This window comes from Saccostrea cucullata, unplaced genomic scaffold (assembly GCF_032062105.1).
Source record: "Saccostrea cucullata isolate Sc308-1 unplaced genomic scaffold, CSIRO_AGI_Scuc_v1 ctg379, whole genome shotgun sequence".
NCBI lineage: Eukaryota > Metazoa > Mollusca > Bivalvia > Ostreida > Ostreidae > Saccostrea > Saccostrea cuccullata.
Window position 1 is genome coordinate 52,093 of NW_026922802.1, and position 24,900 is coordinate 76,992.

The 24,900-nt window shown below is 33.9% G+C and overlaps 2 protein-coding genes across 4 annotated transcripts in view; both read left to right on the plus strand.

Annotated features, from left to right (window-relative positions):
- Positions 1-24,900, plus strand: part of LOC134262505 (general transcription factor 3C polypeptide 1-like) — a 124,241-nt gene that overhangs the window by 52,012 nt on the left and 47,329 nt on the right. The gene's annotated exons all lie outside the window — the stretch shown is intronic.
- The window catches only part of LOC134262504 (FMRFamide receptor-like), a 56,216-nt gene that overhangs the window by 4,178 nt on the left and 27,138 nt on the right, over positions 1-24,900 (plus strand). The window contains exon 2 of one of the 3 annotated variants that reach the window (XM_062744902.1): positions 295-335. The gene's annotated coding sequence lies outside the window, so the exon portion shown is untranslated. Of the gene's footprint in view, positions 1-294; positions 336-13,211; positions 13,311-24,900 lie in introns of those variants that run through there. The other 2 variants (XM_062744903.1, XM_062744904.1) reach the window with 2 other exon arrangements.

The window sequence follows — 24,900 nt, forward strand, 5'->3', positions numbered from 1 at the left end:
TCTAAAAGATAAATGGCAAAAGTTTATTTTCACAAGTTTAAAATTAGTAACCATTTACGGAATGTGAACCCTTTGTCCCTGTGATATAACGTCATTTTTTTTATTTAAATGATAAAACAAGAGATAGGTGAAGAGCGAGAGGTACTTTGTCGACACATCTGATTGCTTTACCAATTGCACTGCTATAGATAGTACATAGTGCCAACGACTTTGATACATTCTTTGAGCATATATATTTAGCGCAAGAACAATTGCCCGTTCCATTAATTGGTGTGAATTTATGTTTTTTTGTAGATTGCGAACAGATGTCTTTGGCGGATATTATCACTATTCTAGTAAGTGATGGGTTTTTTTTTTCGGAGGGAGGGGGTTATTTATAAAGAATATTCAAAAGATAGATATTCCATGTTTATATTTGGATCTTTTTATAGGAACAGGATAATATCCGATATTTTCATGAGAGCAAAGCATGAGTGTAATTTTAAAAAAAATCCTTGTATTGAGTAAATTCGTTCCTTATTTACCTACAATACATTGAAATTTCTGATTAATTTTATTTAATTTTCCCTTTATCTCTGACACAACCTAGGTTCTGACATAAGACAAAGTTGAGAGTTTTCAGACGTCTTAGCTAGGCGATTTAGATAGAAATTGTTTTAAATATGGATTTTGCCTACATATTTGGAGAAATCTTCTGGCAGTTTTAGTCTTTGTCAGAGTGGTGGTATATGGAGCGAAAATGTCTCGTACATTTTTTTTGTCAAACATGTATATGAATTGTTAAAAAATTTGAATCATTTCACTGGCAAGTGGTGGCGTCTCAAAATAAGCTCAAATTTTCTCGAAGGCACGTAAAACGAACGAACAAAAAAATTAATGTTCAATGATGTAAAGGAGGTATTGCCGAAATATTGTACGGTGTGTCTTAGTAAAGTAACGTATAAAGGACAGATCGGTGAGTGCTAGAAGAATTCCTAAGTAGAAATACAGACTTAACAAACAATGCTTATTACTTTTCCGCTGAATAAAATCAAAGAGTTGCTGCCACACACCATGAAATGGTGTTGGCACATCATCATAAGTTCAAAAAAAAAAAAAACGGAACATTAGGGGTGGGGATAAATATCTATATTTACTTCTGTTAAATTTTTCTTATAATGATATTCAGCATTGTATAAAGGGCACACATAATCCTATTTGTTTTCCCCTCCCTTGATTTTGCCTAAGTATTCAGACTAATAAAGGCACAAAAAGTCGCATTCCGTTTGCTTTGTTCTGCTTTTTAGCTCATCTGAGCTGAAGTTTTTTTTTTTTTTTAATTTTTCTATACTGATTTTTTATTATTTATACATACAATAGTCAGGAGAGCGATATGAACCATGGGCCTCTTTCTAGTACTTTAATTCGTTTGTTAAATTTTGATCATATAAAATCTAGCTTAAAATAATGATGAACACTTTTAATAGACTGCTAACGCTCAATACATTGGTCATCCTGAAGGTTAATCAATGTGTTCAGATATCATAATTATAAAGAATCCATTCTTTATATCAACAAATATATTTATAGTACGATGTAGTTGATATGTTTACCATTGACCATTCTTTTTGATTTGCCTACCAATGTAAACATCTCTTGCTTTCATCTTCGATTTCTTAAAATTGGGTAGAATAAAAACAAAGACTTTGCGAATAAAGAAGTATATAATAACTAGAGCCGAGCTCGTTGCAAAGCAACGAGTAGGTCTTCCGTCCTGTTTGACCGGAAGTAACTTTCATTTAAAAAAAAGAGTAATGAAGTCCAAAAATGGGTTAATCCTCCAAATCTATGTTAATTATTGCAAAATTAAGCCAATCTTTGGTACTTCCGGTTTGACCTGAAGTGACGACTACGGACGGAAAATTAATATTTAAGCTTCTAGTGACACATGTTACCCAAAAACGGCAAAAATATGCATTTTCTGACTACTTCCGGTTCCCGGAAGTGACGTCGCCGGACGTATTTTGACGACCTCATTAGATAAAGCTTGATATTTTGAACAACTTTGCTTCTTTGATGTATAACAAATTCTCAATACTTTTTGAGATATCTGGAAAAAACTTTTGGCCCCTCTAGATCCCTTAATTTAGGGGTCAGCGCTTTTTTCGACATATCATTTGAAAGATCTTCTAATTCTGCACAAATTATGTTCTATATATTTTAATAAAATATTTTTAATTTAGAAGATAAAAAGAAAAATGTGAGTAATTTTTGGTTCTTTTAAGCGTTCTAATTTTTGACCCCGATGTAGTGCCATTTTGAATAGAGAAATCGAAAAACAAAAACCTATGTGCACAACTTCAATCTTTCTATTATCTAAAATCAGTAGAATTTCTGCTCCAGCTTTAGCCGTCTCTGAGCCTTTGTCTGGAAACGAAAGCCTATAAATTTTCGTTTAAAGGGAAATAACTCAAAACCGGAAGTGGCTTTTTGAAATTTAAGACAGCATTTTGATAGAGTTTATTAACGTCTATAATCTCTGAAAATTTGAGCGAAATCCGTTGAGAAATGAGTGAGATATGAGGCTTCAAAGTTGGCGTCTAGGAAGTAGAAGAAAAAAAAAAGAATAATCCTTACCAACAGAATCAGTAGAAGGTCTTCCGTTGGAAACGGAAGACCTTAATGAATAAAAGATTAAATAGTATATTCTATTTATTTATTCATAAGTCAACTATACAGTTGATGCATTAATTATTAAAAAAAAAGTTTATCCTTGCTTTAAAATATGTGAAACAAATGTTATTAATTTCGTATGTCACATACGTCCTTGTGTATTAAATCAGCCTTATATTTATGCATCCACTTTAAGAAACCTTGATAAATGATTATCTTTTTATAGTATCCCTTAAAGCATAAAATGTTTAATTTTCTTCATGTTTTCTAAAAAAAAATTTTGTTAACATCAAGAATTGTCACTTTGATAAAGTTTTGTTTAAAATATGCACGTTACATTTATTTTGAAAGAGAAAAACTGATGTCGGCATATCTGATCGAGATAGTATAACAAAGAAAGTAAAACTTATTAAAATTGTTATTGCCTGACGTCACGGCGTCAGGCTGTATAAGGATTGATATTTCCAAGATCCGAAAATGTGCGACCATATCTAAAGAGCTAGATTTTGTGCAAGCTGATTTACATTGGAATCCTTTACCTGAATTTTAAAAGAAACAGTTTTCAGAAAAAAGAAAGATATTACTGATGCGAAATACTGCAGTGTTTACTTCCTTTAATCTTTTTGCATGGAACAGATTATTCCATATGATTTGCCGTTTCAACATGTCCGTGTATCCTTTTTTCTGCATTTCTATACTACTGGATCAGTCTATTTATATTCTACGAAAGGGGTGAATCGTTCTTTTCGCGCAAAATGTCACTAGTAAGCTATCTTCGCGCCTTTTCCTTGGATTGTTCTATTGTATGAATGGGTGTGCTAACTTCCATGGAATTAAATAAAGTTTGTCCTTTTAACTTCCTTCTAATGCTTCAGAAATCCTATCTACAAGTTTTATACCATTCTTTAAAACAACATATCGTATTCATCAGTATGCATGGTATATGGACATGTAACACTAAAGAAATGATGTTTCTAATTTGTTTACCGATCCCGCGGTTGGTTTATTCCATAAATGGACGAGTCCAATAATAATAAACAACGCAGTTCAAGCCATCGTCTCCAGATGCATGATCTATATGTCTTTGTTCAGATGCACACGATAAATAAAAAAGTAGTGAATAATCTTGGATATTTCTTTCTACAAAGCCTAACTATTGAATTTACTTATTTCACTCTCAATATATCATTTATTATATGATAGTGTCACCCCCTCCCCTTTTAAGAAAAAAATATAATGAACACACATTACTACTGTTTACTTCAGAGGAGAAAATACACTCCAACAAAATGTGTTTTTAATTATATCCATCTTTTAATATGTTCACAATGCGTGATTTGATAACAGATTTTATAAAAGGTGTTACAATGTAGCTTGAAATCAATTTAGATCCAAGGGCAGATCACTCCACTTGCAGACCCCCCCCCCCCCCTTCAACTACAATGTTCTTTAGTATGCAGTGTAGAGATGATTCTTCAACAAGTTCAGTAAAATCAAGATTTTATTATCATTTTACAAACAGCGTGACAGTTTGCTTGATGGGGCGTGCTAAAATTTTGTGTGCTGGTTATCATTTTACTCATCGATTGGATCAATGAAATCAATACTGATTTACATATGAAACTCGGAATACAACAATACCCCGATAATACTGGCCAATCACATTGAATGATTGTTTACCTGTATGGTATTTATATTCAGCAACAACACGTGGTCAGTCAAAGCCCGTTTTCTGTCCTCAAAAAGCATGTATTATATTTTGTTTTGATTTGACCGGGTGGGTTAAAAATACGTATAAGAATTCAAAGAATGGAATTAGTAAGACTACTCCGCTACTGTTGTACTATGTAGCTATCAATATCAACATTATAGGAAGTAAAACTTGCTTTGTCCGTTCATATGTAATTGTTTATTCAATGCGATTGGTCGGTATTGTTATTGGTATTACTGGGTTCTGTTTTTCATATGCTAAATATTATTGATTCCATTGAAATCAAACATCCAATCGATGAGTAAAATGATAATCAACATACAAAATTTTAGCACGCCCTATCAAGCAAACTGTCACGCTGTTAGTAAAACGATAATAATTACATAAGTTTCTCAAAATATTAAGTTAGGATATTTTTTTAAACCCACAAAGTATTGCTCAAAAGGGTTATCACTCTTCATGCAGATAAATTGATTGATTTAGTCAGGCAAGCTTTTTAAAAAGCTGTTACTTGTGGATTGTTTAAGATTCTGTTGAGTTTAGGTAATGTTCAATTTAAAACATATCCAGAGTAGCTTAGTTGTAAGACTTGTCAGTAGTTTGCCCTGAAAATCTCGCATTAGCGTCACCACTAATGTTATCTAGCCATGCCTTAATTTCATAAACTCTACATTTGTACTTTCTTCCTTATATTCTACAATTAATTTCTTTTTGCCCAGCTAGTCTTACATTTCTATTTAAGAAATTGAAGATTCTTCAACGCTACAACACTTCACGCCGGCATTTTTATCATGAATCGCTAACGCGCTTCATGAAATATGCCGACGTGAAGCATCGTAGTTCATAACCTCATGAATCTTCAAAAAATTAAATTCATTTCTTATATTTACATTATTTTTATGATAACTTTTCATAAATTTACGCCGTTTAATTGTCATTTTTAAAACAAAACAGTGTGCACTATATTTTTGACACCAAGAGCGGTTTTATGACGCAACAATGGAGATATTCAAGCTCATTCGTGGTACTTGCTTAATGTAAAAGAAATGTAAATATATATAGTTGAACAGAGGCTTTTAATTCTTTATTATGTTCCCCAAACGAAGTTGGGGAACATATTGTTTTTACTCTGTTTCTTATTATTATTATTTTTCTTCTTGGGAAAATTTTGTCCGCGAATGATCTTGTAAAGTACACATCCGATTAAGGGGAAACCTTTTTAGGATAAGTAGGCATGTTATGTAGATTTGCGGAACAAAGGTCATTTTGCGCGCACGTGCTTGCAAGAGCGCGCACGTGCAACACGTGAAATGACGAATATACTTGAAATTGCCGTTACTTTTACATTTTTTAGGTCACCTGAGTAAACTCAGGTGACCTATTGCTATCTGTTTTCGTCCGTCGTCGTGCGTCGTGCGTCGTGCGTTGTGCGTTAACATTTGAACATTTTCAGCTTCTTCTCTGCAACCACTGAACCAATTTCAACCAAATTTGGCATAAAGCATCTATGGGTGAAGGGGAACAAAAATTGTGAATTTCATGATCCCTGCCCCCCTGGGGCCTGTGGGGTGGGGCCAAAACCACTAAAATTAGTGCAATCTTTAAAAATCTTCTTCTTTACTCCTGGACATCACGCAGTCAAACTGTTTGCATGATTGTAATCAGCATAGAGTCCTCCACAAAAATTGTGAAATTCATGGCCCTGGGGTCAGGGGTTCTAGTGCTAGGGCGGGGCTAAATAAGTAGGTAGTGAAAATGCATTATTTCTTTGAAAATCTTCTTCTCTGCTCCTGGGTATTAAATAAACCAACTAAGTACATAGTTAAGATAAACAAGAGTGCCTCTACCAAAATTGTGAATTTTATGGCCCTAGGGTCAGGGGTTCTGGTGTTAGGGCGGGGCTCTATTGATTATATAGTGAAAATACATGAATTCTTTGAAAATCTTCTTCTCTGCTCCTGGGTATTAAATAAACTAACTAAGTACATAGTTATGATGAGCAAGAGTGCCTCTACCAAAATTGTGAATTTTATGGCCCCAGGGTCAGGGGTTCTGGTGTTAGGGCGGGGCTCTATTGATTATATAGTGAAAATACATGAATTCTTTGAAAATCTTCTTCTCTGCTCCTGGGTATTAAATAAACTAAGTACATAGTTATGATGAGCAAGAGTGCCTCTACCAAAATTGTGAATTTTATGGCCCCAGGGTCAGGGGTTCTGGTGTTAGGGCGGGGCTCTATTGATTATATAGTGAAAATACATGAATTCTTTGAAAATCTTCTTCTCTGCTCCTGGGTATTAAATAAACTAACTAAGTACATAGTTATGATGAGCAAGAGTGCCTCTACCAAAATTGTGAATTTTATGGCCCCAGGGTCAGGGGTTCTGGTGTTACGGCGGGGCTCTATTGATTATATAGTGAAAATACATTAAATCTTTGAAAATTTTCTTCTCTGCTCCAGGGTATTCAGTAGAAGAACTACCAATATAGTTATGATGGACAAGGGCCCATATCTTCCACAATTGTGAATTTCAAGGCCCCAGAGTCAGGGGTATTATAGAGGGGGGGGGGGGGTTGTACTTATATACTGAAAATGAATGAATGGTTTGAAATCTGCTCCTTGGTATTAATCAAATATCAAGGCCTAAGGGTCAGGGGTTCATGTATGGTAGGGGCACTACTGATTATTGCTGAATATTACTGATTAGTTGAAATGCATTTTGTGTTCCCTTACCCTGCGTATGGGTATTAAGTAAACAAACTAAGCAACTGCTAAGTGTATTGTTATGATGATCAATGGTGCCTCTTTCAAAATTGTGAATGCCATAGCATCTGGCTTAAAACATGAATCAAATTCAATCACTAGAAAGTTGTTGCATAATGCTCAGGTGACCTATAAGGCCCATGGGCCTCTTGTTTATGTAATGCTTTGATATTTAAAATAAATAGACATATTATAAATGTAGATAAGATGACATTGTCAACATGCCATTTTGATCGCACGTGCTTGCAAGAGCGCGCACGTGCAACACGTGAAATGACCAATATAATGGATATAGCCGTAACTTTTCTATTTTTTGATGAAATCTTTTGAAATTTATAATGTAAGGATATATTAATAGCGTTGACAAGATGATATAGTCAAAAAAGCAAGATCTCATGCGCAAGCACGTGCGCTTTGCTCTGATTGGCTGAAACTAAAGTCTCTATATCTTTCTTGTTTTTCGACGAAATCCTATGAAATTTTGAACATAGCCATGCATTAAGATATCCTACAACATGATATATAGCAATTATCACGAAAACACATGCATGCACGTGCGCTGCAATCTGATTGGCTCAAACTTTAAATAGCTATAACTCACTTGGTTTTCAAACAAAGAGGATGGAATTTGGAACATAGATAGATATAATGAACTTCTACAAGACGGTATGGTCACCATGCACATGCATACACGTGCGTGTACGTGCGCTGTAATCTGATTGGCTGAAAATTTAAACAGCAATTTATCCCTTGGTTTTCAACCAAACGGGGTGGGATTTAGAACATAGATAGATGTAAAGGACTTCTACAAGAAGATATGGTCACCATGCTCATGTATGCACATGCGTGCACATGAAATGAGATAAATGAAAAATACACTTGAATGAGAGTATTTTTTTAATATTTTTGGATTAAATACTTTAATATTTAGTATGTAAAAAATATATAGATTGTGTAGACAATATGATATGGTCATTACTCACATGCATTCACATGCACACGCATGCAATGCTAAAATTTGAATGAACTTGGCGTTGTTAAAGTCAAAGATGCATAGATTTTGTCCTATTTAATGAAGCTTACAGGGAATATGGCACGAAAAGGTAGTTGGGGAGCGTTTGGGGAACATCTGTAACGGTCCCCGTTACAATTAGCACTAGTTTCAATTTATTTTGTGTTGGTCAGTCTGTTTCGGTTTTCTGCACCTTTTTACACATACTTATATAAATATCGAGCAGGTCTTTTGGAGTCTAAGTCAACTCTGTTAAGTTACAGTTTAAGACTGCATCTAATTCTACCTAGATGAATTTTTATGGAGTAACGCTTTTAAGGAGGAACCAGATTACACATGTCGGTATTGGACTATAGTGCTGTTTATGTAATGCTCCCAGAATCCTTGTTTCGATATGTTATTTGTCTTCATCAGGCCGTTCCTGTAAGTTTGTTTACTATCTGCAGACAAGGCATCTTATTTGTCATCTCCCTCGATTGATGGCTGTGTTCAGTGTTCGGTGCTTGTCGAAGAGGTTCTTAATTATCCAGGCGATGACGAATTATTCTCTAATGTTACCCCCTTCATCGTTTATAGATTTTCCGAGACACGTCTAATAGCTTCTTCCGTTAAATTCCTGATTTCCCCTCCTGTTCAGCTGATGCAATGGCTTCAAAAATAAATTGTAATTGTGAATGTTTAAATAAGTACGAAATCTCTTGAGAACTAAAGTTTGGATTTTGATAATTCTGCTTATATTTATTATCCATAGAATCTAGTATTAATTTTATATTTGAATTTCGTTGAAAGATTGCAAAACATAAAATTCATAAATGTCAACGTTCTCATTTTAAGTCAACTTAAAGTACTTTAATACTGGTATTTTATATGATGAATGAAGTGTAGAAAACGGCGTATTTGACCAGTGAAAAAAGGCGGCTCATCCTTAGCATCTGTCCTAACTCTTATGTTTTTTGGAGGTTAGTTTTTACTCTGTTCCGTTTCTTATAGTTTAAACCAAGATTTTTGGGTGATCACTCTGCCTAAACATTTCAATCAAACAATGTCTTTGTTTGCAAGAAAAATGTTTTTGTTTGATATCTACCTTCAGTTTCCGTTCCTTTTCTTCGCATGGATTGCACATATTGAAATGAAATTTGGCATATTGATACAGATTTATATGAAGAATATCTAGGTCAAGTTTTGGGTACGATCGAGCTTTTTTTTGACAGAGTTATGTCCCTTGGACTTAGAAAAATTCCAATTATTTGACGTTTCCATTCATTAACTTCACAAACGTTGCACATATTGAAATGAAATTTGGTATACAGATTTATCATGAGAATATCTTGGTCAAGTTCTTTTATTGCTAAGATCGAGCCATGTTTGACAGAGTTATGCCCCTTGGAAGTCCAATTATTTGGTGGAGGAGTCATAAGTGTTTTAGAAACATATCTTGTTATATATTGCTACATAAGTAAGGAAAGTCACCACGTGTATCATAAAGCTTGGATGTTAAATAATCATTTCTGTTTAGGAAATTCTATCTTTTTTGATTTTCCCACAATTTGTTGGGTTTTTTTTAATTTTTATGCCCCCGTAATTGGAGATTCGGGGGTACATAGTTTTTGTCGTGTCCGTCCGTCTGTCTGTCTAGCTGTCTGTTTGTCCGCAAAAACTTAAACCATGCCCATTACTTTTGATTTAGCGAAGCTTTGATTTTCATATTTCACATGTATATTCCTTGTGACAAGACTTTTCTTTGGGTACCACCAAATTTGACTTTTTGACCTTGACCTTGGAGTTTGACCCACTTTTACACAAAAATTTCAAACTTTTACTTTGGCCATAACTTTTGAACGGTAGATGCTAGGACATTCATATTTCATATATGTATTCTTTGTTGCAAGACCTTTCATTGGATACCAACAACCTTGACCTTTTGACCTTGACCTTGGAGATTTTCGTACTTATAAAAATCTATTATTGGCCATAACTTTTGAAAGGTGAGGGCTAGGGCTTTTATTCTTCACATATGTTATCCTTGTGAAAAGTCCCTTCTTTGGATACCAAGAACTTTGACCTTTTGACCTTGAACTTGGAAATTGACCTACTTTTTAAAAACAAACCATTAATTTATTATTGAAAGGGTTAGGCCTAGTGCTTTCATACTTCAAATATCTAATTCTTGTGACAAGACCTTTCATTGAATATCAAGAACTTTGACCTTAACCTCAGAGTTTGACCTACTTTTTAGAATTTATAATCTTGGCCTTAACGTTTTAACTGTTAGGGCTAGGGCTTTCATACTTCACATACTGTATATATTCTTTGTGGTAAGACTTTCCATTGGATACCAGCAACTTTGAACTTTTGACCTTGGCCTTGGAGATTGACCTACTTTTGAAAACACTTTAACTATGGCAATAGCTTTTGAACAGTTGGTGCTATGGCTTTCATACTTCACATATGTATTCATTGTGACAAGACCTTCCATTGGATTTCAACAATTTAAACCTTGACCGTGGAAATTGATCTTTTTTTAAAAAAATAATAAATCTTGACCATAACTTTTGAGCGACAAGGGCTAAGACTTTTATACTTCACATATGTACATATGTAATCCTTGTGACAAAATTTTGCTTTAGAAACTAACTACTTTGACCCTTTGAACTTCACCCTGGAGTTTGACCTACCTTTAAAAAAAATCTTAAACCGTGACCATATTTTTAAAACAGATGATGCTAGGGCTTACATATTTCAAAATTGTATTTCTTATAAGGCCTTACTTTGGGTATCAAAATATTTGATTTCCAGTTGAGAAAATTTATCCTTTCCTAACTTGCCATACGGGGGCATCAGTGTTTCACAAACACATCTTTTCTTGTTTTGTTTTGTTTGTTTGTTTGGGTTAGGGTTTGGGGGGGGGGGTGTTCTGACTTGCTATCGGTTGATGTGTCTTGTTTGGAAAAATCAAAATTAAATAAGGCGATGTATCATTTATAAATTTGAACGATAACATGACATTACCATTTATGATATTTACCATATGTTACTATGATCTTGTATTATTTTAATATGAATTAAAAACATCAAACTATAGAGCTCCGTGAAATTTTCACACCATGAGAGATAAGATTTACAAATAAGGGTTTGTCACCCGAGTGATGTCAACTCTCTCACTATATACTTAGTATATACAAGCGTATCAATATCTGATGTTCTAGTTGAGGTATTCCCTGAGGGAGTGAAATCCTTGACAAGATTCCTAGAAGTCAAATGCATATAACAATTAAAAAATGTAAAATAACTGATGGTGATATATAGCTGATCGAAATGGCAAAATTTGATATTTTTATTCAAAATTTTTAGATCATTAAATCGTTAAAAAAAGGCACAAGGCAGGTGTGACCGGTGGACAGTGGATCCTCACTTCATCATGGCACCTGATCCAAACTTGAGGTCAATGTTGACCCTGTTCACAATTATATTGTTTAAATAGACTTGAGCAATCTCATTTTTAATTTTCTTCATATTTTGTGAAAATGTTGCTAACCTTAATATTGCCTGGATGATGTATCTAAAGATGCACTCCACAAGACTTGCTTGGCTTCTGGATTTGACCTTAGTTTTGTAGATGAGCGGAAAGGTAATGTTTGGATATAAGCTCATTCTCAGATAACTGTATTAACTCTACCTGGACCAAGTTGCTTAGATAATGCATTTAGGATTTCACACAGCTAGATTTTTTAAGGGTATATTCTCTCTTTTATTGACAGATTATAGTGTAGTTTTGGAGCACGTATATCCCTAAATATCTATTAGCGTTATCAATGCCATTCATGCTTGAACGACGTTTTGTGGATGGAAAATACCCGATTTACTTCCAATTTTGGATCTGCTGTACATGTTATTAGCCCTACCAGAACAAACTAATGGCATGAGGTAACTAGGGAAGGATACTTCCATACTTACTTCAGATGCTTGATTTGACCCATATACTCCAGATAAGGGACCAGTTCAAAATTTATTGAGCAGGTTTATTTTCAATATACTTTAGCCCAATATGGACCATTCTTGCATGGATTTTGCATCTGGGGATGCACACTTTACCAGACTTTGGCTGGATCCCAAATCTGACCTACACCTCCGGGATGAATGACCAATTAAATGGTTTTTTAAACATTTGATATAGGTGGCTGGGATTAGAGGTGGATAATTCCGACTGGATGTCTGGGTGAGTTTTTGGAGCTGGTCCATTCCGAAGCATAAGTAGGTCCTACCTTATCCAGACTTGCATGGATATTGATGTCAGGATGTACACTAAGAAGAAAAAAAAATGTTTTGAAATTTAACTTAAAGATAAAATTCCTCAAGGGGAGCATCGTAATCTTTCATTACCCTTGTTAATTTTAAAATGAGGATATGATAAGGAAATTCGTTTCAAAGAAAACTCTCTCTCTCTCTCTCTCTCTCTCTCTCTCTCTCTCTCTCTCTCTCTCTCTCTCTCTCTCTCTCTCTCTCTCTCTCTCTCTCTCTCAAAAGATATGTGTTTATTTTTTATCTTTATGTTATAAAGTGTTGAAAACTGTATTTGATGTTCTTTATCTTACCTTTTTACTGCCCTTAGCTGGTCGTATTTCTTGTTCCCGTATACCCATTTACGCCTTATAGGGGTCAGTGACATTGCATTGTGTTTTTTGTCACAGAAGTCAAACTAATTATCATTAACCATTTGATTTTCACTCTCCTTCTGATTATATTATGGAAAAAAAAATTAAAATCATCCCTTTCTAACCCATTTCCCAGTTATGTCTGAGTTATCATTGTCAGCTTTTTAAGCAAGTTAGAAACCCTTGGAGACTTTTTTCGCATCACTTGCTGTAATTTTCTCGAACAAGAATACTTTCATTTTGTCTTAATGACTCCCAAGTTAGGCGTTCTTTAGTGAACAGAGGAATGATTTTTCGTCGTAGTATTTGTTATTTTGGGGGGAGTCAAAGGTTTGTGGTAGGGTTGCACGGTATACGGTATATGCAATCATCTTCTATCGCCAAACATCGATTGCAGGCTCTGACTCTTAGCGAGAGAGGCTTATATTTTTCTTTACATAGTATTTTTTTCATTGGCCACAGATTGGCTTGAGGCAGATGTTTTAATTCCGCCACCGTCAATTGAGTATGGCTATTGAGGTAAGCTAATAAGATTTTATTCAGTATTATCGTAATGCCCTGCTTAAATTCGTAGATCCTTTTATGTTTATACCGTATAACATGAAATATATTTAAATATTAAAAAGATGTATGGTTTTCTTTTATTTGTTAAATACCATCGGAGTATGTAAGGAAGATATGAGTGACATTAAAAGATTTAATATGATGATTTAAATTTTTTAATGTAACATATGTTTGTCATAAAATAATCATAAAAATTCCAGTTTTAATTCAACAAAACTTTTTAGTTTTTATTACGCTTGAATTTATATGAAAAATAACCCATTTAGATATTCTCTTATTTGTGAAATGCATGTATATTTAACACCACTAAATATAAATTCACACTTCCCTTTTCATTTTGTTTTAATTTTGGACAATTTTGACTTTTTGATTGAAACACTCTATTTTAATTTTTTCTTTAAATTGTATATTTATCCTCTCTTATAATTTTACAACTAGTTCTACGGCGCTTAAATAAAAAAACTTAAATAGTCATATCAAAGTTTTATTTTAATCATGTACAAGTATATACCGATAATTTTATTGCTAAACTTCATCTATCGCCTTTCAATTATAGTCCTGAAAGATAATGTACTGCTTTTATGTTTGTTTGTCCGTAGTATTTTAAAGTCGAGATAAGCTCTCTCTCTCTCTCTCAAGCTCTCTCTCTCTCTCTCTTGCTCTCTCTTAAATTAGTAGAAAGATGTCCTTTCTATTAAACGTATATCAGTTGATAAAGTAATCATTTTCGTTGTTTTTGACAAGCCAGCGCGTCTCAGTAATGAATGTTGAAGTATATAAAATAATTTTTTTTTACTATTATTGACAATTTAAAATAAAAAATCACTATAATATTTCGACCAGGATATTGCGGCTTATATTGCTTTTAAAGAATAAATCGATCTTTGATTGATGTATAACATCTTAAATTATTGGCATCGCTTGGGGTGTAGGGTTTCAACAGGAGAAATAAAAGGAACTTTTCTATAAAAGTCTGACACATTTTTATTTACTTTCTGAATGTTTTCTTCAGCGAGGAACTTAATGCATATTTTGTAAAGCAATCTAAACACATTGTAGGCCTAAGGAAGCTGTACATGTAATCAATGTGCGTTAAGAACAAACTGGGAAAAGGAACATGGTTTTTATGATTCGGTTATTTATAAGCATGGTGTGTCAAAACCATTAGTTAGGTTCAGTCTGACAAAGTTTTGATCTTCATGAAGAAGTTAACGAATTATTCTTACGATATGCAGATTTTTTTAATGATCGAACATATAAAACCTAACTCTTCATTCAAATATAGGAGAGATCGTTATGGCATTTATCTCCCCTTGGAGGGGGGGTTGGGGGTGGCAACAACAACAAATAAATTGGTATGAGAAACTGAAGTGGTCTAATGTCGTAAGAGTTTTAGTTTACTAGAGACAAGGGCTCAAGTGAGCTTTTCTGATCGAAATTCGTCCGTTGTCTGTCGTTGTTGTCGACATCATAATCTGTTTACAAGCTCTATCTTTAGGACCACTCAGCCAATTTCAATCAAACATGGTACAGTGAATCGTTTGGTAAATGGGATTAAAGTTTGTTAATTGAAGGACCACGCCGTTTTCTAAGAGGGGGTTATAAAAAAAAAAAACAGTGAAATTAAGGAGTGGGGGTATCAAAAACAGGGTGGCTGGGGTATTTAAAAATCTATTTCGCAAGAACCACTTTGCATATGAAAACGAAAAATCGTTTAAGAATCCTTTTCCCCAGAACAGCAAAGTCATGATTACTCATATTTATGTGAAAGCCTCCTAAGGTAATGTAAATTCAAGACCCCACTTGGATAGATTGGGACACTATTGGCGATCATCAGTTTTACTTAAGTATACTGTATAAAGGAAAAATCTTCTCTAGAACGACAAAGCCATTATCAGTCACATTTTTATGTAGTAAAGAATCCTGTTAATTCAAATCATGATCCCCGAGTGTAGGGTTAGGCCACAATGGGCAATAGGAATATGGACGAACGTTCCTTAAAATCTTAAGAACAGGAAAGCTTTCATCAGTCATTTTATATAGAAGCTTCCTCGGGAAGAGTAGATTCAAAATTGTTCAAATCATGACTCCCATAGGTAGGGTAAGGCTACAATAGGTGAAAAGGTTTTTTTAGATCACCTGAGTAAGCTCAGGTGACCTATTGCTATCCGTTTTCGTCGTTCGTCGTGCAAAACATTTTCAGCTTCTTCTCTGAAACCACTGAACCAATTTCAATCAATTTTGGCATATAGTATCTATAGACAAAGGGGAACAAAAATTGTGAATTTCATGGTCCCTGCATGCCCCCCTGAGGGGGTGGGGCAAAAACCACTAAAATTAGTGCAATCTTTAAAAATCTTCTTCTTTACTCCTGGACATCAAGCAGTCAAACTGTTGGCATGATTGTAATCAGCATTGAGTCCTCTACCAAAATTGTGAAATTCATGACACCAGGATCAGGGGTTTAAGTGCTAGGGTGGGGCTATATAGGTTATATTTTGAAAACGCATTATTTCTTTGAAATTCTTCTTCTCTGTTTGTTAGCATTAAATAAACTAACCAAGTGCATTAGCAGCATAGTTGAGTTGAAAATGACTGCCTCTTCCAAAATTGTGAATTTCATGGCCTCAGGGTCAGGGGTTCTGGTGCTAGGGCGGGGTTATATAGATTATACAGTGAAAATACATTATTTCTTTGAAATTCTTCTTCTCTGTTTGTGGGCATTAAATAAACTATCCAAGGGCATAGTTATGTTGAATAAGACTGCCTCTTCCAAAATTATGAATCTAATGACCCCAGGGTCAGGGGTTCTAGTGGCAGGGCGGGGCTATGTAGATTATATAGTGAAAAAGCATTATTTCTTTGAAATTCTTCTCTATTCATTTGCATTAAATAAACTAACCAAGTGCATAGCTATGTTGAATAAGGCTGACTCTTCCAAAACTGTGAATTTCATGGCTCCTGGCTTAGGGGTTCAGGTGTTAGGGTGGGGCTCTATTGATTATATAGTGAAAATAAATTAATTCCTTGTTAATCTTCTCCTCTAGCTGCTCCTGGGTATTTATCCTATGAACTATGTACATAGTTATGAGGAGAAAGAATGCCTCCTTGAGATTTTTGAATTCCATGACCCCTGGGTCAGGGCTTCTTGTGTTAGGGTGGGGCTCTAATGTTCATATAGTGAAAATGCATGAATTCTTTGAAAATCTTTTCCTTTGCTCCAGGGTATTATGCCATTGATCTTAGTACATATTTATGACGAAGAAAGCTGCTTCTTCCAGAATGGTTCATTTCTGGGCCCCTTGGACAGAGGTACTTGGGGGAGTGGGTACATAATCTTAAAATAATTTGATGCTTTGAAATCTGCACTTTGGTATTAATCAACAACATGATGAAATAAAATGTATAAGATTTCCATTTTTTTTTAAAGATGTGGCCCCAGGGTCAGTGGTTCCTGTCGGATGGGGTGAACAACTGTAAAGTGGAAATGCATTTTCTCTTTGTTACTCTGGTCTACCTCTGATAAGCAATGGTGCCTCTTTCAAAATTATGAATTTAATGGCCTCTGGATTAAAACGTGAATCAAATTCAATGTTGGAAAGTTGTTACATGATGCTCAGGTGACCTATAAGGCCCCTGGGCCTCTTGTTTATTGCACAATTCTAAACAATACCCATTTACAATGACCAGTTAGTCCTGATATTATGGATAACCAGCAACATAAAATCAGTAAAAACAAAACATAAAGCCTATTTCATGTATAGCAAGTTTATTATAGAATTTAACTGTGTCTTTAAGGATATACGATCCTCAGCCAGGAAGGATAACTCTTTAATTTATAATTTAATTCAAAAAGTCTTAAAATAAAGCTTGAAATTTTTTCATGCAACAATTTTCATTTTATGTCTCCACGTATGATTCAATGTTCTTTAAAGTTTTAACAAACGGTATTAAATAAGTTGACATTTGTATCTCATAAAATTAAGTAAAACTTGCATATTTTTAAAAAATCAAATTTCTTTAAATTCAGCCTTAGTTACCAATGTTTATAAGCATGATTTGAAATTAGAAGTGATTTACGGTGTTTTCTTTGAAAGGAAAAACTTTATACACTATGCATTATAAAACGATGGAAGTAAGTAGGAGAAAGTAAAGTACAAAATAAGTTTAAAATTCATGCAATTTTCTATAAAAGCCTGGATACCTATGATTTTTTTTCCTAAAGTGTATTTCTTGATCAATTATCAATTAAAAAATATGCAGTAGGTAGTTCAAATCGCATTTCCAGAAAAATTATTTGAGATTTACTAATTTTCCCTATATAATATGATTAAATTTAAAGATGAAGTTTAAAGAAACTCCGTGGGTAAATACATTTTAATTTGAGAATTTAGAGACATCTTTGTGAGCATTTTCAATTACTCAATACCTGATTTTCAGAACCTGAGGATCGGATAACCTTAAAGATGTATGTTTTGAGAATTTCAATATGAAATCAATATCATTTTCTAATGAGTCATCACTGGAAGCTCATTAATAGACGGTTCCATGCCAAATAGTATCTGTAATGTTTGAATTCCATGTCATTTGTTTATGAATAGAGGCCTTGACCCAAGGATATCTGACAAGTTCAAGGTTATTGGCAGAATAAGTTTAAAATTCTTTTACGGGCTGTAACTTTGAAATTGAGAATCATTGAAAGCTCATGATCGAAAGAGAGATTGCTAATTACGGGACAGAAGGCATATAACCTTAACCAAACAAAGGTCACCGGCAGATAAATGTATATTTTTTTTTCCAGGCTATAACTTTATTATGGAGAAGCACTGTATGCCCAAACATGTATTTGCAGGGGCTGTTTATGACCAGGAGGTGTGCCTTGATCATGATTCAAAGTTATTAAGACATGTTCATGGTATAAAATAGGTATTTAAAAAAAGTAACTCTTTCTTTAAGGTTAAAAAGAGCTTCGAGTCTGGACGTTATTAGTCAGTCGGTCAGGAAAGGATGCTTTTTTTCTAGAGGACTGAAACAAAAATGTTTTTTATTTGTACGTGAAGGAGATTAAAAGCGGTTTTTAACTTTGTCTCACTAGGAGATCATGAAATTTTAAGGCTTATAAGACAGTGTAGCTATTAGTAGCTTATGTTTCGAATGACAGCAACATTGAAGATGGTTTTTTTTTAGAGAAAATGTTCATGTCTTTATGTGTATGGCAAGCATTCTAAGAGTATTAAGAATAATGTCCATTTTCAATTTCGATGATATTGAATCATACAGCTATATGTTTACATATGTGTGTGTTCTGCATTTGATTACAAGTCATTCTTATTTCTATGTATTGACACACAATAATAATAGATAAGTTTTTCAGTAAATATAAGGGGCTAAACGATTTGTAGTTATATTGGGTGATGGTGAAAAATATTGTCACTAAAGATAATTTTATTGTAAAAAGATTATACATCGGATTGAAATACCATGTACTGAGTATTGATTTTTTTAAGCAATGCATCATCCGCGAAAAATTTGACTGTGAAATGATCTGATGATCATTCAAATTGCTGCTGGTGAGAATTAAGCTGCTAAATTTAATTTAAAGGGAAGTGGATAATCAGTCTATTTTCTCGCCTACCGCTTGAATTCTTTTATTTGCAGTAGATGATAAATTAAATTATTGAATTTAAGACTTCAAAAGTCATAATTGATGATTTGGTAAAAATCACAGTAGTAGTAAAATGAAAATGCTACCGAAGAACGTTGTTTTAGACTAAAAATACATCATCTTAAAGGCCATTCAAGGACATCCTTACATGTATGTATTGAAAAAAAAATCAACTGTTTTCCAGTCTTATAGCCTCTTATATCGCAGTCAATACATTAAGTACTATTCAGTGCCACTTAATAAGACTACTTAAGATCATTGAAACATCTTTACAGAACAGGTGTTAAAACTCAGGTTAATACTGTGTACATAAATCCTTTATTTGCTTCTGTACGCTGTATATTATTGGAAATCTTTTTTATTCCTCGAAATACTCTTTAAAATGTCTATGGATTTTCTTAAGTAAATAAACAAATCTTTTGAAGAAAGATTGATAGAATTGATAAAAATGTTTGAATTAAAAAAGGTGTGAAATCGGTTTATTTGATTGATTTTTGTGGTATTTTAACAGGTGGTATTTAACACGTATCTCTTGAATACACGGTGGCTCTTTAAGATACGCATAGATAAAAAATGCCAATAGGTTGAAGTTTAACACGTGTAAAAATATTTTGGGTCTCAGAATCTTTGATTCTGTTTATATTTAGTGCAACGCATATTTTCCAGTTGAGGGTTTATTTAGAGTGTTATTATTGTTTTATTTGTCCAGAAATAAGCATCTCTCTCTCTCTCTCTCTCTCTCTCTCTCTCTCTCTCTCTCTCTCTCTCTCTCTCTCTCTCTCTCTCTCTCTCTCTCTCTCTCAAGCTTTTTTATTTGGAATAATCGTATGAAAGTTGTTTTTTTTTTAAACTGTTATGATGTTTTTGAATGTCAGATTTCAAATTTTCTCTACAGTCTTCTTATTGGCCATATTTGTTCGAATTTGTTGTTGACTAGAACTGCTTCGTTTCGTTTACTTGCCTTTATTTTTGGAGGAGTTAAGGTTTGATTGATAGAACATTTACCTGGTACTTCTGTAGAGGGATTTTAATAAGCATTTTAATCAAGTTTTTGAACCTAGAATAAGTATGATTTTTGAAATATTGTGGTTTTTTGGAATATTGAAATCATTTAAAACTGACATACGATTTTGAAGAGCATTTGTCATTGAAAGGGAACAATGGGTTAACGTTGGATTATTCACCCAGTAGTTCTTTTCAGATACCCCTGTGATAATAAGCCTTACAAACAAAAATGGATGGGTGTTTGCCGCATTTAATATGATTTGGACAGAATCTAACTTGCATCTTTATTCTTTCTTCTTCATACTTGGTGTTCAGAGGATGACGTCTGTTGAATCCAAGGTTAAATTCAAGGTCAGAGACAGTGATGGCCGAGAACGGCATGGTTGATGACACAATATTTAAAGTACCACTTGACCTGTCAGTCTAATACCTGCTATAAAATTCTTAACCGCTGGACTGAGAAAGCTTTTCATTTTGTGATCTAGAAATCGAAATCAAGGTGATAGTTAGGAATAATTGATAACCATTATTCAAAGATTCTAAGTGACAATGGAATAGGCGTTGATAGGTATATATTGATACATGAAATAGTGTATTCTTGAGCAATTGAATCAAATTGAACGAAGAATTAGTTTGTAGTATCAAACAATTCATTTTGATAACCTAGACAAAGGATAATATGTATGATAATAATTAAAATTAATAAGTAATTTTTCGTCTTTACATTATGTTTATTGTAAATTTTTTAAAATATATATCTTTATGTAGAACAAAATAAACCTAGGTATTCGATCACCAGGCTTTGACTTGCAAACATTGATTATCTACTTTGAAAAATATAGGTTTTTTTCTTGAAAAAAAAAACTGCACTAGTTTATCTAGCACTCTATCAGTTTAAAGGACTTTACTGTTCAATAGACTATACGTAAGAATGTTACATCAGTCTTGTCATTTTAAGCCGCTGAATCTCATATGAATATTGATATACATCCAGAGCAATATCGTCTTGTTACAAATAAAATTATGTATATACCTGTAGATACAAAATGATGCTCTACGGATATTAACAATTTGATAATAGAAAACATAGATTGTATTTTCTGATTTGTGATCGGCGTATATCCGGATTGGGTGAGTTCGTGTTAGGAAAGCTTAAGACAGTTATCTCCGGCTCATCCGTCATTCTCAGTCAGAATGAGTGGTCTGAATTGGAGGTTTTCACCTCGGAACTTTGGTATCGAACACTGTTCTATCAATTTGTGGCAGTAGTGTTCGGTGTGACGGTGAGTTTAATGTGCTTTTTTTTATTTTGTCTGATTTGTCACGTCAGAAAAAATCCATCTTTTTTCATGTTCTTCTTGTTAGTGTATGGGATATAGTGTCAAAGAGCATATTTCAAGATTCGATTTCAAAGAGGGACACATGTATTGTTATTTGAGTAAAAAATATTGTGGATTTTTATGATTTGAGGAATCGGTTAAATGTATCTTAAAATTAAAAGGTTTATAGAGGAATCTTATTCTCTCTAGGTTTCAACAAAGTTTGTTCATTTTTTGACATGTAGGAATACTTTTTTTTCTTTATGAGTGTAAAGGTCATTTTAACTGCAATCGAATTTCCAATATCTAATAGTAAGTCGTAACTACTAGTAGTTGGACTGGACATTGATTAAGAAAAGCAGATTCATGGAATTCATATGCAATAAATCAAAGCGGAATTAGTCAGGGATATATCTGGACTGACACCTTACCGTGTTAAACATTCAATAATTAAAAATTTTGTAATAATACATCTTCCTAACGCAAAGGAACTTGTTGGGTTACTGGAATTATGTCCAATCTTTCTAACCATCTGTCAGTAGGCTTATAGGTTTTCCTCCGGAGATTTGTCTGAAGCATTAAAGGACCGTTTACGCACTATTCCCTATTTTCAGGGTATTTTCGTAAGTTTACCCACTGTTTGCCATAATTTTATCCAAAAATAAAATAAATTGAGATTTACAATACATTACGATTGACCAAGACGGATAAGATAAAAACTAAATATGCTTGTATTTTCTCCATTTCACTAAGCAAAATTATTTTTATGCCTCTGGATCGGAAGATCCCAGGGTATATTGTTTTTTCCTGTCTGTCTGTTGTCAACTTAACCTAGTCGGTAACCTTTGCTACCCTTAAAACATCGTACAGGTGTATACTACTTCAGTCTACGTCCCACTTAAGAAGTGTTTTACCATCGGTGGCATAGTGTTTCACAAACATATCTTGTTTCATTATTATTACTACTACATTGGTTTTGATTGATTTTCATTTCTAACAAAACTTTGTATTGGGTGAGCATCAGTGGTCAGAGTTGGACAAAGATCATCTTCTCCTCAGTGTGAGGATCTTGCCAATATCCCACACCTTGATTGTTTTATGATATGTATTACCTGACTCAGAGGTATTTAACTGCATGAAATAAGGATGGTCTTTAACAGATCAATAGGAGATAATGGAAAAGATTGAAAACTTGATCAAATTTTACGTCTGAATATAAAAAGGAAATCAAAGTACTCAGAAGTACAGAGAGCCGGGCTCATTTACAAAGTAGATTGGATTTCTTACATGAATCACGTTTATATTCTGATGAAAAAATTATTTTAAAACTATCAATATAAATGATAAGACACTGACAGTGAGTTTTTCAATCCTAATACCACGGTCCGATTTTGTCAGAATCAGAATTAATCTGGTACCGCAGCTGAATGTAAACAAACAGGCCAGTCTGGTTCCCTCTCCTGCTTTGCCTCGTATGTGTAGAGAACTACGGTAACACTGATTATCAAAAATCCTTACGCTAAATAACTATGTTCTTTGACTTGTGAAGTTTTCAAAGTCATTACTACTAATCTAATGTTTATTTTATATAGATAAAACTTCGTTTTATTTTTGTTGCTTTATTTAGCGTTTGTATTATCTCAAAAGCGGTTGAGAGTAAGAACTATATTTTTGCACGTAGCTTTAAAATGGCGACTATGGGGTCAACATCCTGCCTTGAACAGGATCACATAAGCCGGCAATTGCTCTTTGAGCAATACGCCCGGCTAAAAACTGTTGATTAACAAGAAAGACGAGTTTCAGATGTGAGCTTTTTGGCCCATAGGCCTCTTTTACATACTCGGTACAAAGATTGCTCACAATCAGAGGTTCTATCACATTAAACCAATCGTTATCTCAGCCATGTAAATTAAGTAAGATTGAATCTGATTAAACTGCATCAAAGTATCCAGTTTCTCTTGTTTGCTCAAGGGCTGAACAAGTTATTTTTTTAATTTAAATAAAAAGGCAGAAATACTTCCGACTCTCGCTTATTTAATAAAGAATAAATTAACTTATATATTACTTTCATCAAGGGAAATTTTTTAAAAATGGGTTCAAAAAGATGTGTCCGTGACAAATAATGCCGTGTCCTTTTGGGCTTTGTGTCGTTTTTGAATAAAATAGCAATTAATCAAAGCTTGTTCATTTTGTGTGCCAAGTTGAATTGAAATAGGCAAAAATTGTAGAAAAAGTAGGATTTCGAAAAAATAAGTCCAGAAATTTATTTAAGTAATCATAGCAACACTCGAAACTAAAAACTTAATAAGAATTGTTTTAGAAGACGACGGCACAATAAAGAACCCTTACTGTTCAATACTATGGCCCTAAGTGCCGAGAAAAGGTCTAAATTTTAAGACTTTCAACAACATATGCTGATTTTTTTATTTGAATTTTACAAAATCTCGAATGGTACGTAAAACAACATACAATCAATACTGTATAGTCTACTTGTGTATCGAAGCTAGCCTGAATGTATAAGAATTATGTTTGTAATATTGATGCAGGGTGAGTGGTCCTTTGAAAAATTGTTCAGTCAGGCGAGCTAGAAATAACGTTTTACATTCCCAAGTTGTACTTCTTAAAAACTTACTTTTTGATTATTATTTTTTATATTGGTTTTTGATTTCAACAAATGATTTTGCCATCTATGAAATTCTACCAGTCTCGTCAAGTTGTTCTATGAAAACTTTTTGGTGTTGAGATTGATTGTACGCAGACAATTAAGCAGACATGCTTGTATACCAAAGAAGTTGATCTGTTCCACGTAGTTAGACCTTATAATGACAATTACACAGATTGATTAAGGCAGGGCTTACAGATACAGTGTACTTAAAGCTCATCTGGGGTTATATTGTATAATGATCTGCTTTTTAGCTCACCTGAGTCGAAGGCTCAAGTGAGCTTTTCTGATCACATTTTGTCCGGCGTCCGTCTGTCCGTCTGTCTGTCTGTCTGTAAACTTTTCACATTTTCGACTTCTTCTCAAGAACCACTGGGCCAATTTCAACCAAACTTGCCACAAAGCATCCTTGGGTGAAGGGGATTCAAGTTTGTTCAAATGAAGGGCCACGCCCTCATTCAAGGGGAGATAATTGGGAATTAATGAAAATTTGGTGGCATGTTTTAAAAATCTTCTTCTCAAGAACCACTGTGCCAGGAAAGATGAAACTTATGGGGTAACATCCTCAGGTAGTGTAGATACAATTTTGTTCAAATCATGACCCCCGGGGGTAGGGCGGGGCCACAATGGCCGACCAAAGTTTTACATAGAAATATATTGGAAAATTCTTTAAAAATCTTCTTCTCAAGAACCCAGTCTGTGCCAGGAAAGATGAAACTTATGGGATAACATCCTCAGATAGTGTAGATTGAATGACCCCCAGGGGTAGGGCGGGGCCAAAATGGCCGACCAAAGTTTTACATAGAAATATATAGGAAAATTCTTTAAAAATCTTCTTCTCAAGAATGTCAAAGCCATAATTCATCAAATTTATATGGAAGCATCCTCAGGTAG